Below are 16,224 nucleotides of genomic sequence, written 5' to 3' on the forward strand. Positions count from 1 at the left end.
ATCAGATGGTTTTGCACTGACACAGCTGAAAAAGTATCAGCATACTTTAAGCATGTTAGCGCGTACAGTGATACTTTTTCAAGTCAATATAAACTATCAAGACTGAGTTATATCACTTTGAAATGCAAGCTGAAAAGTCATCATTGTTGCTAAAACGAATGACGGGCTACTTAGCCTTAATCTGGTCTAGTAACCTTTGATAATGTTCATATCGACATATGGAGAGGAAATTGAGAACAATAAATCAACAGGAACACATGGAGATATCGAGTTAAGGAGGATATCGAGATATGGAGAGAGAAATCGTATGCAGAATGAAAGGACCGAAGCAATCATCGACAAAGGGAGAGATATCGAGATGTAGAACATCGAGATGTGGAGAGTCGACTATATTTAAATATGTATTATGAATCTTTTGAAATTAAAAAATTAAACGTTAAAAATCAAAGAAATGAAAAAAAGCTTTCAAACAATCTATTACGGGGCGAGCTGTCTTTAAAAGATTTGAAATGTCATTACGGTCGATAGATTTTAATCTTTTTTTAGAACCTGTTGTTTTGACACGGTTGCAATTGAATCAAAGAAATTTGCTGTAATTAAACATGTGCATCCGTTTTTTTTTTGTAGTCACATTTAATTCAGACTCCCGAACTCAGATATGTATTAAAAAAGAGTTGAATAAGCTTGATACCTTAGAATAATAGCTTGAAACAGACAAAACCCTGTCGAATATTCCATCGACCACATTTAAAACGATCATTTCAAATTCGCTATGATATAAACCTCACAACTAGAGGCGCACGCACCGTTTTTCTCCGTGCTAGACGTTCCACACTAGCGCCTTCCGCAGCGTTTGTCGCACTTAACAGTGTTCCATATACCATACTCATCAGATGATGACGGTGTGAAGTGGGTGATGGATTTTAAAGAATATTGTTTTATGTGTTACGTCTGTTTGTCTGTGGCTTGTACACCTTTAACAAGCATTTTTGTCAGATACTAAATTTCAGCTGGGCCTTGATTGGTCGCCCGTGGTTGCTACTCGAGTACCGCCTGATCAGCTGCACTTACACAAGGAACCAACAGGATGGCTGCTTGGGATCCCTCAGTGTATATGCTCTGGAGATCTTCTTTTTTTAGGCAACAATGGCGTCTGCCACGTCGGAATACAGATCAATGTGGGGAACAGGGAGGAAGTGATGTTGCATTTTAAATTGACCCACAGTAAACCGGGTATAACCCTGCATTTACGATAGTTCGTACGGGAAGGTCTAGGGCTATGGTAATTTTATTGCTTGCTTTTGGTTAGCAGACTGCCTATATGTCAGGCGTGAGAAAAGGCGTGCTATAATGATGGGAGAATGGAACGGTTTCTTGTCTGACTCTGGTTCTAGCGATTGCTATGCATGAATCCCAGTAAACACAATCTCGTATACGATAGCGCATAAGAGTGCAAACGTGGAAGCGATATACGTATTTGCTCCATAAGGCTGCATGCAAAATTTACGCTTCCACATTTGTACTCTTGTATTCGATCGTGTGTTTGCTGGGATAGTTTTAACTGTGATAGATTTAGAGTGGAAGTTAGGAGAAAGTTGAAGATACAACTACAAAGTACGAGGAAAGGCACGGGTCTGGGATTGAATCCATGACCTTCTGTAATCTTGTTGTATCTGTTCTTGTTAATACTTATAAGCTAAGGTCGGAAGAGTATTTAAAACGAGCCACTAAGACCCACCTATTTGTCTTAGATGATGAGGAGGTCAAAGTGGAGAAATGGCTCAATCAGCATCTGAGGCTTGTTTCAATTCATAAGTTCTTTCTGAGTTCAAGTGCTTATCTTTGGATATCTAGGAGGTAAACGATTCCGAATCAATGGAGTAGCCGAATTCTTACATGCTAAAATAAGCATCTTGTTTCAAGGAACCTAAATGTCTAATGTGATGAATCCTGCGCACAGTTACAAAAAACGTTGAACATTGAACATTATAAGTAAAAGCAATAATTTGATATGCTAGAGTACCGATGCATGGTCAGAAGGGGCGCGCTTTTGAGAGTTTAATGGTAACAAACTGTTTTCTCCAAAAGGTATAAATAGCAATATATTTTCCTAAAAAGTCTCTATGGAAAATGGTAAAGAATGGTAATTGTATAAAAACTACTACTTCATTATTTCTCAATAGTAACGAAGTAGAACGAGGACACAAAAAACAAAGCACACGGGTAAAAGATCAAAGAATGGCTCATCCCGAACAGAAACAGAAGAATCATATTTAGATTTGATAAATATCTGAGGACCTTGATAACGAGCTAGTATGCTTAAGAGTTGAAAATCACTAAAAATGTGTAATTGGACTGAAAATCACTAAAAGTGTGTAATTGGGATTTCTAAGCTATAACAGAAAAATATAGACCACCAATAGAAGCTGGGGCTCTGAAGGACAACGGGTGATTATAAAAATGCTCAAAATTTCCAAAAAAAAAAAAAAAATGAAATTAAGGTAATATTAGGTAGATATTTATAACAGACAAGAATTTCCTCTGTGTACTATTTCAGAGCTATCTCTAAAGACTCTTTCAGGAATTCCTTCAACAATACATTCGAAATTTGTACGCGATAATTTTCTGAAATTTCATGAATAGAATGTCTGTAAGAAAAAGCGAACAAGAAAAATATTGATAAAATAATGATTAGAATCACTAGCGAGCTACGTATTTTTTTGCAGAGTTCCCAGGTTCTCTCCGAAATATTTATCTTCCGCATCTCTAGAATTGGCAAATTTTATTTCAGAACTTCTCAAGAAATATTTGCAGGCATTTCTCCAGGAGAATTTTTTCAAGGTTTCACAAAAAATCCTACATCAAACCATCAATGAAAAAATTCATTTCTTTAGAGAACATCCGAAAAAACATGTTTTTCTTTGTGAAGACATTTTTGGAAATTAAGAATTCCGGGATTTACTTGCCTTACTAGAAAACCTACAGGTCTACACGTGGATGTTCTAAAAGAACTGGAAAATCCAAGACTTGAATAAAACAATGAAAACTTTGTAGAATTTTACAAAGGATTTCATATGCGAATTCTGCCTGGGATATCTCAACAACCTCTTCCTGAATCCCGTCCGCTTCCTTCTAAGCTTCATCGAATTCCATTTAAGGTGAAACATCTCGGAATCCAAAGACGGCCGGCACAATGGCCGACTTGTGCCCCTACTCACGTTTAAAAAGGCACAAAACTGGAGAAATAGTTCGAAGACGTTTATGATATAGGGGCCCAGATAGCCGTAGCGGTAAACGCGCAGCTATTCAGCAAGACCAAGCTGAGGGTCGTGGGTTCGAATCCCACCGGTCGACGATCTTTTCGGGTTGGAAATTTTCTCGACTTCCCAGGGCATAGAGTATCTTCGTACCTGCCACACGATATACACATGCAAGAATGGTCATTGGCATAGTAAGCTCCCAGTTAATAACTGTGGAAGTACTCATAAGAACACTAAGCTGAGAAGCAGGCTCTGTCCCAGTAGGGATTAACGCCAGAAAGAAGAAGAAGAACGTTTATGATATTCTTATTTTAAGCTTTCTGCTAGTGCACAAAGCCAAAATAAAAAGCGCACGGTTGTTGGATGCTTTTTTCGTTAGATTTGTGCTTTTGAAGTTTTAGTGCAATCTTAGAAGTTGATTCCAAACTGTTTCACCTTAAACTCAGGAGGTAACGGGATCAAATAAAGACTTTCTTGGAACCTTAGGAATTTCTTGAATATAGTGAAGGTTTCGGTAGGTTGAAAGTTGAAAAATTGCAAAATAAGTTTGAGTTTTGAGAATAACTCTGTGAAGTTAAGAAGGCAGTAGTGGATTCCAGAGGGGAGTAATAAATTGAGAAATTGAGGAAGCTTCTGGATTAAGACAGAACCTAAAAATTATGAAGAAGGTAGAGATTTCCAACAGAAACCTATGCTATCGGCACTAACAGGATTGTAACATAATTTAGAACCCTATTCGTAGTTTTAATTTTCATTGATCAAATTTGTTTGTATTTAGGTTAGGTAAAGAGGGATTTGGGGATCCCTATCTGAGCCTTAACGATCAACAGTATGTTTATCATCCATACATAATTTAATCATTGTCTCATCTTATAGTAAATGTTTTGAGCATAGAAGTTGAAGGTCTTGTTGACAGCTCGCAGAAATTAATAGACCGTCTCGGACTTAAGAATCTGCCGTGTCGTCTTAAAGTTTTGACCGCTGATTGAACTTCATATAGTTGCCTGGGATATGTCAATATTCCGGTTGAGTTTAAGAAAATCATAAGGATTATTCTTACTGTGATCATACCAGAAGTTTGCAAAATATTGATTCTCGGAATTGATTTTCTGTAAGCATTCAACTTTTAGTTTACGATTAATCCGAATCAAAGGCAAATGGTTCCAAATCAGTCTGAGAATCACGCCCTATTATTGGGAAAAATCTTTTTTTGTTAGGTCCCTGATCTTGACACCAATCAATGTCTAGATCCGAAGGAAGACGATCATTCATTGGAGATGCCAACAGTCGAACTGCCATCAAATTCAACAAAAACCTCGAAGGATATCGTTACTGAACATGAATTGTGCACTGAGCAAGAGTTCTCTTATTTAAGGCTATCCAGAAGCTTTCTGCGACACGTTAAGGCAATTTAGGAAGAAATAATCTCATAAAACATTCGATAGATTTAACGGAAAGTAGAAAATATGTCTGGATTTGCGATGATTGAATTCTGTCACGAAGAAACATGAGTTTCCCATACCAAATATGTCTCAGATCTTGCATAGTATCAGTAAAACTCGAAGAAGAACTGAGAATTAGTTCGAACTAAGAACTAAGAATTAGTTCGTTGTCTACTAAGTCCTGCAAGTTTCTATCAGAAATGTATCGGCAAATACTCGGAAATCACGACTCCATTGACCAACCTGTTTAAGAAGGAACGTGAAAACCGATCTAATGAGACTTACTTTCCTCCAGACTATGTCTAACGAGTCTCGGAGTCCGCGTATTTCTCGGTGGGCTTTGAAGTTATCAAAGTATGACATTGAGCTACGATATAAAAAAGGGCTGCGACAACATCCCAGTTGACTGCATCAGCAGAAGCATCTACACTGTGCACATTCATCTCTCCGATCCATACATTGATGAACTCAAGTATCAGATTGATCCACAGAAACATCCTGACTATGAAGTAGTCAATGGGACCGTCTTTAAGTTTATTGCTAATTCCACCCTGATTGAAGACCCTGCTCATCGATGGAAGCAAGTAGTGTCAGGACCTGATCGACGAAATATTATTAAAGAAGTTCACTGTGAAGCCCAGCTCGGTTTCCTGAAAACACTGACCAAGATTCGAGAATGCTACTTTTGGTCAAGTATGGCTAGCGACACTAAACGGTACTGCTCCAGTTGCAAAGTGTGTAAGGAGTCAAAAGTGCCCAACCAAAACGTTCAACTCTCATGTGGTAAACTTAAAGTGTGTTCCAGACCCTGGGAGATACCAGGGATCATGCCCTCGGTCACGCGAAGGAAATATGTGGATTCAGATCATCTGCGATTTCTTTTCAAAATTCGTATTGGCACAGTATATGAAGACATCCACTGCACCTTTGGTGTGCACTGTAATGGAGAACCTGAAGATTGCACTCGGAAAAGATGTGACACTTTGTTTTGGGCGTAACTTTTTATTGCGTGGGTAAAAATTAATGAAATTTCAGGTAATACTAGTTTAGAGTGTTATGTTTATGCGTGCAAAATTTTATCGCGATCTGTCAAGTAGTTTTCAAGATGCATCTGAAACAAGAAGAGCTACGCCAGCAAAACTTGAGCGTGGTGATCGATAATCCTGGTCAGACGCACAGATGAATCGGCAAAAGGCTTGAATTTCACCATTCCACCGTGTTCCACGTTGTGAAGATGTTCCAGGAGACGAAGACCAGCGAGTGGCGCGTTGGAAGCAGACGAAAACCGAAAACGGAATAGCCAGAGAAGGCGCGGAAGATAAGGCAGTTCTTTAAGAACAACCCGAACCTTTCCACCCGAGACGTGGCCAAAAAGGTCAATTTGTCGAAGTGGTTCGTCCAGAAGACCATCAAGCGGGCTGGGCTACGTGTTTTTAAGGTCAGGATGGCTCCAAACCGGACTGACCAGCAAAACATGGTTGTCGAATTGCGTGCGCGGAAGCTGTACCGTGAGTGGCTGTCTCTTCATGGACGACGAGGCATCTACCAAGGCGGACACCAAACAAATCCCCGGCTTCGAGTTTTTTGTCGGTACGTCCCGCATTAAGGTTCCGGAAGAGAAAGATGGACAAATTCGCGAAGAAGTACCTGTTCTGTCAGGCGAACGTTACAACCGGCACCAACCGATACGAAGCGAAGGGCGTTAATGTGGTCCCCAAGAAGGCGAACTCGCCAAACACACAAGAACTTCGTCCGATCGAAAAGTTTTGGGCGATAATGAAGAAGAAGTTGAAGAAAGGCGATGAAGCTTTGAAGAAAAACTGAGAGAAATTGCGTAAGAAAGATGGGCAAAACCTCGCCCAAAATCTCATGAGCAGTGTTAAGAGAAATGTACGAGCATTCAGCTTGGGGGAGGAAATTCACTTAATAAATTATGCCAAATCATGACTAATATATAATTATTTAATCCCTGAAATGTAAAGGAGTACGGAGTTACTCAGTGGAATCTAGTTGTTTATCACCTTGCTTCCAATCTAGCCGAGAGAGTCAATAGAGTTATTGAATAAACAAATCTACAATAACAACTGTACAAACTACAGCCCGAGCCATTCGAACTAGCGCATATGAAAGCATTGGACATATACCCTATTTCGTGAACTTCGGATCAGTCACGGCCAAGAATACGAAAACCAACCGGAACTCGGTGATGGGCATGACTACGATGCCATAAAACGGAGAGAAGAGCTTACGAAACTCTATGAATTAGTTCGCTCAAATCTTTTTAAGGCCTACAATAAGTATTCGCGAAGGGCCCAGTTAACCGTAGCGGTAAACGCGCAGCTATTCAGCAAGACCAAGCTGAGGGTCGTGGGTTCGAGGATCTTTTCGGGTTGGAAATTTTTTCGACTTCCAAGGGCATAGAGTATAATCGTACCTGCCACACGATATACACATGCAAAAATGGTCATTGGCATAGTAAGCTCTCAGTTAATAACTGTGGAAGTGCTCATAAGAACACTTAGTTGAGAAGCAGGCTTTGTCCCAGTGGGGACGTAACGCTAGGAAGAAGAAGAAGAAGAAGTATTCGCGACCTTATAATCTCCGTTCGAACCAAAAACAAATGTTTTGTTCACCTTCCTGACAAAAGTGCCAAATTCACGAAATTCACTAAGGCACGAATAAAGGAAGTGCTCGGGACAAATACTTACATCCTTGAAAACACATTTTGGCTCTTTTTTTACATGAATGGTTGTCGCGTTCGCAATAATAGTCAGATCTGAGAGATTTGTACCTCAAATGAATGCTTGGTATTATATTTTGTTGAAACATGTATAAAAATTTTAGTTTATATCAGGTCTAGCATACATCATTGAACCCGACGAGATGTTCTCGTGTTTTCTCGACCAAACCTTGAACTAGTGGTATGAAGCAAAAGCCCAGCTATGACTGTGTCCTTCACAATCTTTCCACTAAAACACTCCTGGAGGTGCTTGTTTCAGTAGCTGCTAGACCATGTAAATTGACCACCAGAGAAGTTTTGGATTTTCGTAGGAAACAATTTTCCTAGATGAAGTCAAAACCCAAATATTATTCAGGACTGTGAAGATTGTTAGTTTTGCAGAAAATGTGTTAATACTTAATTTGATGCCGAGAAGCAAGGCCAAATGGATAAGGAATCAACAAAAACGAAGATAAATTGACGCTTATATTGAGCTGTTTGGTAATCCAATCCGCATGATTATTAAATTAATTAACTCATTACGCGTGGTAAAGATGGACAAATTATGGGTTATATTATAAAAAAAATCCACGTGCTCGGCTGGGATTTGAACCCAGGACTCTTGTATGATAGACGAGCGCTTTACCAACTAAGCTACCGAGCCACTTGGTGGCTGAGTTGGTTACAAGTTTAGAATTCAAATCCCTACAGACCACGCGGACCCCTTTCATAACCGAAAAAACGAAGATGTTGCAACAGCAAGGCAGTCAAGGATCATGTCAATTTCGGCGGTCCAAAAAGCAAAACAAAGTGTTTGCTAGCCAATCTACGATTAACCTGGGAGCCTTTCCTCAGAAGCTCAAAAAGATTCTCCCAGAAGCTAAGCTCCAAACGAAAGATTGGGGTACTGCTCCAGAAAACTAGGTTTATACCGGGAACTTGAAAAGCTCATTCTGGAGTTTGAATTTTGCAGAATCTAGAGAACTTCTTTCTTCCAGAACGTTGAAAGGTTCACCCAGTAGCTTAGGAAAATTCTTCCAAAACTAATGATAACTAAATAGGCTTGGAAAACTTTCCCAAAAAGTTGGAAGTTACTACCGAAAGTTTCTACAGAAGCCTTCATTAGTATTGCGGTAACGTTCGTGATTATAAAGCTTTATATTTTTTAAATGTGTCTACATTTGACTTCACTACAGAATTAGAATATAGAATACTGCTTCGATTATCCATCAAACTTTCGAAATTATTATTCCAAATATTAAGATATATGTAGGTCAAGGTATCTATAAGGGAGTTAACCTTCCAGTCGTCGCGCGGTTTGCCACCGTCAGAACCACCACGCTGTTGTTGAGAATGAAAAGCGAGGTTTTTTCAACAGTGTTGTACAAAATACAACAGCGCGACGACTGAAGTGTGAATTCTATCTGTCAGATTCCTCATTCCGCCATTTTGGATCACCAAGTGACAGCTGGCGACTATGTTTTTATCTTGGTTGAATAGGCACCGTCTCGTAAGCATTCGTTTTCAATTACATAGATTGATGCAGGGACGAAAAAAATCATGCTCTCTATACTCAATTCACTGAATTTATGCCACCATCGAAGTAACCGCACCACCACCAATATGATTGTACCAATGAAGATGGCACAAAAGTAGATGGGCAAAACAAACAACGATGCCCGTATGTCGTTGGTGTTTTTGATTCTCAGAAGCAGAAGAGTATCAATTTTAGAAAATTGATTATCAATGAGGATCAAAATATTTAAAAAATATGCTGTTATACGGATAATGAAGGATCCGATGCACGGAATGGAATATATTTACGCGTCTCTAGTGTGCCTCGTGCAAAAATTACAACTTCACGAAGCGGAATGTAAAAAAGTCAAGCTTGTTAGAATGAATATCATTTTTTGTTTCTGATTATCAAAAAGCGGTTGAGTAGCAGCAGGTTAAAAGGAAACTGACAATCTTGTGCAAGCGCTTTGCCAATCTGTGTTGTGTTGTCAAGGTGAGGATAATAACAAATAAAAATCAAAGAAGATTCTACCCAGCAAGTATCAATGTAGGCGAGGGTAGATTGAGTATTTTCGTCCCTGGATTGATGTACCTCTCTTCAAGATACCTTGATATAGGTATCTTTGGTATACACGGTAAAAAATCAGCACGTTCGATTGAATAGATTGATCACTTGACTCAATTCAAAACACAAATCATCATGATTTGAAGAGTTTCAACTTTGGATTTGCTCTACTGTCTCTGGAACTAGACTCTGAAGTGAAATGTCATTGATTTTGAACATCATGTCTTTTGTATGAGAGCAAACATTGACAGCTCGTTGTAGAAAGTGATTGAGATCAATTCAATCTGTTTCAACAGATGCGAGTTAGTGTCGAGGTAAGACACTGGTCTTGCACTCCGAAGGTTGGTGGTTCAAATCTGGGTCAGGCGGAAATGTTTATTTTAACTTTTTTTTATTTCAAATCAAAACATGCAACGTTGAATTTGATTTTGTCAAGATTCAACAGTAGTGCAAATCCAAGTGCAGAACTATTGATAGCATGGTGCCTATTTTTTACCGTGTATTAAATAGTGTTGATCTTATAGAGTCGATGCAAAATTGCAGCTCAAAAGATGCACCAGATCAGAGCTATACATCTTTCCTAACACATCAAGGTATTTTTGTCGCTCTAAATCGATTTTTATCATCAAATTGGATAAAAACATATCCAAATTAAGAAACGTATGTAAAAACAGTACATATTGAGGATCCTTAATTTGAACCCATTATTTCTGAACCCCCCGCCGACGAAACCACACGCTAATTACACAAATCCTAAATTTAACCTCAAAAACCAAACAAAGCCCCCTGGTTCAAGTCAGAAGCAAGTTCGTTGACACCTTCCCATTCGTTAGGCAATTTTTGCCATCTTTTTGCACCAACAACAAACCTTCTAACGGAAAACGCACGTGGTTCAACCGAATTTGTGACGAAAACATCGCAGCAGCGACACCGCATTCCAAAACAAATGCATTTCCATGTTCGACGCAAAAGGGACAACCATTTTTAACGCCTGATGTGCGTATGTACTTTGTACGAATAATCATACCAGAATCAAGGGTTCAACGAACCCTCGAATTAAAATTCGAGCATACACGTGATAATGTGGCAATGCCGCAGGAAGCGGAGGGATGGCGGCGACGGATTGCAGAACTCTGATTATGATCAAAATGCAGCAGCATGATGCAAGGAGGGGGAAAAAATCGGGCAAATGATGACGAGCCCTTCTCACTCGAGACATTACGCGCGGCAATCAGGTCACAATGAAAGAGATAAAGTTTGGCCAAAATTAGTTTTATTGCCGTAATCGAAAAAAATATCTTATCTCTTAAGATAAGAAGAACCATAAGCGCTGTTACCGTGCTTCTCTGCACCACTAATGTCAATATTGGCCCGCCTGAGAAACGTCAAAAAACTTATCTTAAAATCATGCTCGGTCATTTTGGCCGCCTTTTTGTATGGAATCCAACCATTGTGGCATTCGTTGGAGAAACAAACAGTGAAATTCTGCGCACATGTGGTCCGAATTTGGCGCGCCCGAGCAACTGTTATGGAAATCCAAAACCTGACACCGCGCTCAGCGGAGAAAGAAGAAAGATTTTTTGTTTCTTAATTTGTCGGAGATATGTTTGCACATTTCACTTTCATGCCATCCGTTCATCCTAGGGTTGCGAAACAGTTTTTTTTTTGGCGGGACCGATGATTCTGACAGGAGCTGGCAGTGTTTCCAGTTTTGCGATTCGCCGAATCGCAGCGGACATGATCATGAAACATCGCGCATCTGGCAACCCGGGGAAGGGCTTTGCCCCCCGAAAAGAACGACGGACGACGATGCGGTCGAATTGCGAGAAGGGTCCCTAATTATGCACATCCAGTCGGAACGTAATGGCAACGCACTTTTCATGTGCCTACATATTATGAGAAGCGCAGATTTTTTGGGGGAAAGTGAAAACAGACGAACGGTTCGGCGTTCTTGTCTTCCAAGAACGGTCCCAAACTGCTGGAACACATTTTTCTTTCATCACACAGGGAAGCGAAAGTTGAACATGCTTTTTGTTTTTCATTGCGGGGATGGCGTTTTGGGCCCATAACGTCGGGAAATCAAAGAAGGAAAGTGATTTTACAGTGATTGCCATTCATTGCCCTCGGGCAGCAGGCGATTCCCGGGTTTTTGTGAGGAACGGATGGGAAATTTTTATGCGAAAGCGTGAATGCGGATCGAATTTCAGGCCTGACTTGATGACTGACAAATGATGATTAAGATGGGTTTATACGCATTGGACAGGAGCAGATTATTGCATAATTAATTACTTTTAGAATAACATGAAAAGGTTCCAGATGGTAACAAGAATATACAAGAAAGAAGTACATCCGAATCATGGTTATTTTTGGTAAACAGATAAGAACTAGTAGTAAAACTTCTCAACATAAATTTAAAAACGAAATACTTCTGATGGAAGATTGAAAGAAAACCTGGAATTCTATGAAGCTTCTTTAAGCATCTTCAAGATCCATTGAACGGTTTTTACGCAAAATACGAAATTTATACCAAAAGCTTAAGAAATGATATTCAATCAAAATTTTGAACAACATTTTCAGAAGATTGAAAAAGTTTATTTGGCGCGTATCGTCTCTTGAATGTTTCAGAAACTTCTCCCAAATAATAAATGGTTTCCATTTAAGCTTGAGACGCGTTTTTTTTTAATTTAAGCGGTTTTGAAGCTTTAACAAAAACAGAGCAGAAAATGCTTGCTGGGTGACCTTTTTTTTCAGAAGTTGGAATAGCTTCTCTATCAAGCTCGAAAAGCATCTCTCATTAGCATGAAAAGCTTCACTCTTATTCTGAAAAAGCTTTTCTAAAATACTGGAGAAACTTCGTTCAGAAGGAAACAATTTTTTTTTTCAAATGTTAAAAGCCTTTAAAATCCCGCTCTTAAAATTTGGAACGTTCATGTATGAAAATATGAAACCTTCTGCACAAAGCATGGAAACCTACGTTACAAGTTGGAAGTGATTCTCTCAGAAGAGTGAAAAGCTTTTTTCAGGAACTGGGAATGCTGCTCTCCAAGGCTGAGGAAACTTCTTTTTAAATCTAAGAAAGCTGTCCGAATCATGGATAACTCCTGTTCAAAGCTTGAAAAGCTAGTTTCCGAAGATAGGGAAGTTTCTTCTCGAAGCTTTGGAAACTTTGGGTTGAAGCTTGGCGAGCATCTGTCCAAAGTTTGCATAACTTTTATCAGAATCTTGAAAATCTTTTGTCCCCAATTTTAGAAAGCTTCTGACCGAAACTTGGGAAGCTTTTGTCAAAAGCTTAAAAAGCTAATTTCTGAAGCCAAGAAAACTTTTGCCAGATGTTTGTAAGTTTTTCAAAGCTTGGAAAGCTTCTCTTCAAAGCTTGAGACGCTTGACTCGGAAGCATGAGAATCTTCTCTACGATACTTCGATAGCTTCTCTCTGTAGCTTGAATGCTAAGAGACTTGAGTAGCCGCCCAGATAGCCGTAGCGGTAAACGCGCAGCTATTCAGCATGACCATGCTGAGGGTCGTGGGTTCGAATCCCGCTGGTCGAGGATCTTTTCGTAATGGAAATTTCCTCGATTCCCAGGGCATAGAGTATCTTCGTATCTGCCACATGATATACACATGCAAAAAATGGTCAATCGGCAAAGAAAGTTCTCTGTTAATAACTGTGGAAGTGCTGATAAGAATACTAATCTGAGAAGCAGGCTTTGTCCCAGTTCGGACGTTACGCCAGAAAGAAGAACAAGAGGAGTTGATAAGGCTTCTTTCCAATCTTTGAAAAGCTTTCCTACGAAATTTGAAAAGCTTCTCCTAAAGCTTGCAAAGCCGAAGCATGGACAGTAGGGTGCAGCTTATTTTTTAAAAGATCTCAAAACCAAAAATTCGTGTGCTCTACTGATATCAAATCACATTAAAAGAGAAACCACAAAATCTGAGCCAACAATATTATCATATAGAGGTGGCGCAAGTGTATTGAAGGTGAATTTTCAAATTATAAAAAATGACCTTCGGTGAAGTAAACATAACTTTGTTATTTTTCAATCAATTTTAAAACTTTATCTTCCAGATTAAATTTATGAAAACTTCGTAGAACATTACATTTGTCTAAAATCAAAACTAGTCTTAGTTAAGAATACTTTTATCCGAATTTTTCCATATTTTACTAAAAAAAACATTTTCGTTTGACCATAACTTCATAAATACTCGATCGATTCCAAGCAAATTTAGATGTTCTTAGTTATTCAACAAAAACTACTCAAAAACATGATTTTTCAATGAAAAAATCAAATTTCTTTGGATTATTTAAGTTTCTTTCGCCGAAAATTGCATTTTTCTATGAAACTTAAATTAATGAATCAATTTGCCTTAATTCGAAGTTGAATAGTGCATATATTATTTAACATATGCAAAAATATTTTTGTTTCAAAATTATTTAAAATTTGCTGCAAAGTCCTTCTCAAAGGTTTGACAAATGAGAAAAACCCGTTTCAGCATTAGAGATAATATTAACTTGGCAAAAAATTGAAAGAAGAACTGACATTTTTCGTATAAAAATCATGTTTTTGTGCAGTTTTTGCTGAATAACTTGGTCAAGAAATTTTTTAGTGAAATGTGATGTAGGCAAGGCTAGAAAACGATTAAATTAGCTTCAAAAGCATGTCAAAAGATCGATTTTAAATTAAGTACTCTTGAAGTTATGGTCAAACAAAGTTGAAATTTTTAGTAAAATGAGAAAAAAATTGAAATACAGTAATGACCCGATTTTGTCAGCCCCCGATTTTGTCTACCCCCGATTTTATCTACCCCCGATATTAGCACCATTTCTGACCCGATTTTGTCTACCCCCGATTTTAGCATCCTTTTTACCCGATTTTGTCAGCCTTAAAATTGATATTTATTTTAATCAGAGTAAACTCGTCTATACTAGCAATATTGGGTGCATAAAGTCAATTATGACCATGACCACGTCCATACAATAATCTAAAGACCAAAATTTTGAAACCTGAAAATTTCAATAATTATTCATGAAACTGATCAATGTTGCCTTGCATCACGGTACATAGAAAATTGAAGTTAGAAACACAATGTTTATATTAACACCAAGTCCTTAAGTTAAAGTAAAACTTGAAACCAGTCGAAATTATTTTTCCCGATTTTAGCTCTTTTCCGAATTTGTCAACCCTAAATTCAGCATGGGGCTGACAAAATCGGGACATTACTGTAAATTACTTTTAACTAAAACTTGATTAATTTTAGACATATTTGGTGTTCTACAGAGTTTTCATAAATTTAATTTTGAAGGTATTGATGCTAAAAGTTTCAAAATCGGTTGAAAAATAAAAAAGTTTTGTTTACTTCACTACAGGTCACTTTTCATAACCTGAAAATTCACATTTAAGACGCTTGCACCACCTCTAAATGTTGATATTTTTGGCTCAGATTTTGAGCTTTCTCTTTTGATGTAATTTGAATTCAGTAGAGTATACGTATTTTTGGTTTTGAGAACTTTTGAAAAATAAGCCGCACCCAAATGGACAGCTTCTATCCGATGCAATTCATAAAAATTGGCAGCTTTTACTTGAAGCTCAACAAGCTCATTCAGAAGTTCGAAAATGCTGATTCTCTCCGAAGCGTCTGTCTGATGTTCGGAAAGCTTCTGTTCAAAGCTTCAAAAGCTTTTGGCCGAAACTTAGAAAGTTTCTGTTCGAAGCTTCAAAAGCTTCTGATTAAAGCTTCAAAAGTTTCTGTTCGAAGCTTCAAAAGCTTCTGTTCGAAGCTTCAAAAGCTTTTGTTCGAAGCTTCAAAAGCTTCTGTTCGAAGCTTCAAAAGCTTGGGTTCGAAATTTCAAAAGCTTCTGTTGGAAGCTTCAATAGCTTCTGTTCGCAGCTTCAAAAGCTCCTGTTCGAAGCTTTAGAAGTTTCTGTTGGAAGCTTCAGAAATTTCTGTTGGAAGCTTCAGTTGGAAGCCTCATAAGCTTCTATTGGAAGCTTCAAAAGCTTCTGTTCGAGGCTTCAAAAGCTTCTGTTCAAAGCTTCGAAAACTTCTGTTTGAAGCTTCAAAAACATTTGTTCAAAGCTTCAAAAACTTTTGTTCTAAGCTTCAAAAGCTTATGAACGAAGCTTCTTTTGGACGCTTCAAAAGCGTTTGTTCGAAGCTTCAAAAGCTTCTTTTCGAATTTTTAAAAGCTTCTGTTCTTAGCTTCAAAAGCTTCTGTTCGAAACTTCAAAAGCTTCTATTCGGAGCTTCAAAAGCTTCTGTTCTTAGCTTCAAAAGCTTCTGTTCGAAACTTCAAAAGCTTCTGTTCGAAGCTTCAAAAGCTTCTGTTCAAAGCTTCAGAAGTTTCTGTTGGAAGCTTTAGAAGTTTCTGTTGTAAGCATCAAAGCCTCTGTTGGAAGCTTCAAAAGCTTCTGTTGGATGCTTCAAAATCTTCTGTTCGAAGCTACAAAAACTTTTGTTCTTTGCTTCAAAAGCTTATGAACGAAGCTACTTTTGGAAGCTTCAAAAGCGTTTGTTCGAAGCTTCAAAAGCTTCTTTTCGAATCTTTAAAAGCTTCTGTTCTAAGCTTTAAAAGCTTCTGTTCGAAACTTCAAAAGCTTCTGTTCAAAGCTTCAAAAGCTTCTGTTCTTAGCTTCAAAAGCTTCTGTTCGAAACTTCAAAAGCTTCTGTTCGGAGCTTCAAAAGCTTCTTTTCGAATCTTTAAAAGCTTCTGTTCTAAGCTTTAAAA

At 38.3% G+C, this 16,224-nt stretch overlaps 1 protein-coding gene and 1 non-coding gene across 3 annotated transcripts in view; both read right to left on the bottom strand.

The window, feature by feature from the left end:
- The window catches only part of LOC5565069 (mushroom body large-type Kenyon cell-specific protein 1), a 602,053-nt gene that overhangs the window by 26,061 nt on the left and 559,768 nt on the right, over positions 1-16,224 (bottom strand). The gene's annotated exons all lie outside the window — the stretch shown is intronic.
- Trnad-auc lies at positions 8,014-8,085 on the bottom strand. The gene has a single exon. It is a non-coding gene; the product is annotated as a tRNA-Asp (tRNA).

This window comes from Aedes aegypti, chromosome 1 (assembly GCF_002204515.2).
Source record: "Aedes aegypti strain LVP_AGWG chromosome 1, AaegL5.0 Primary Assembly, whole genome shotgun sequence".
Classification (NCBI taxonomy): domain Eukaryota; kingdom Metazoa; phylum Arthropoda; class Insecta; order Diptera; family Culicidae; genus Aedes; species Aedes aegypti.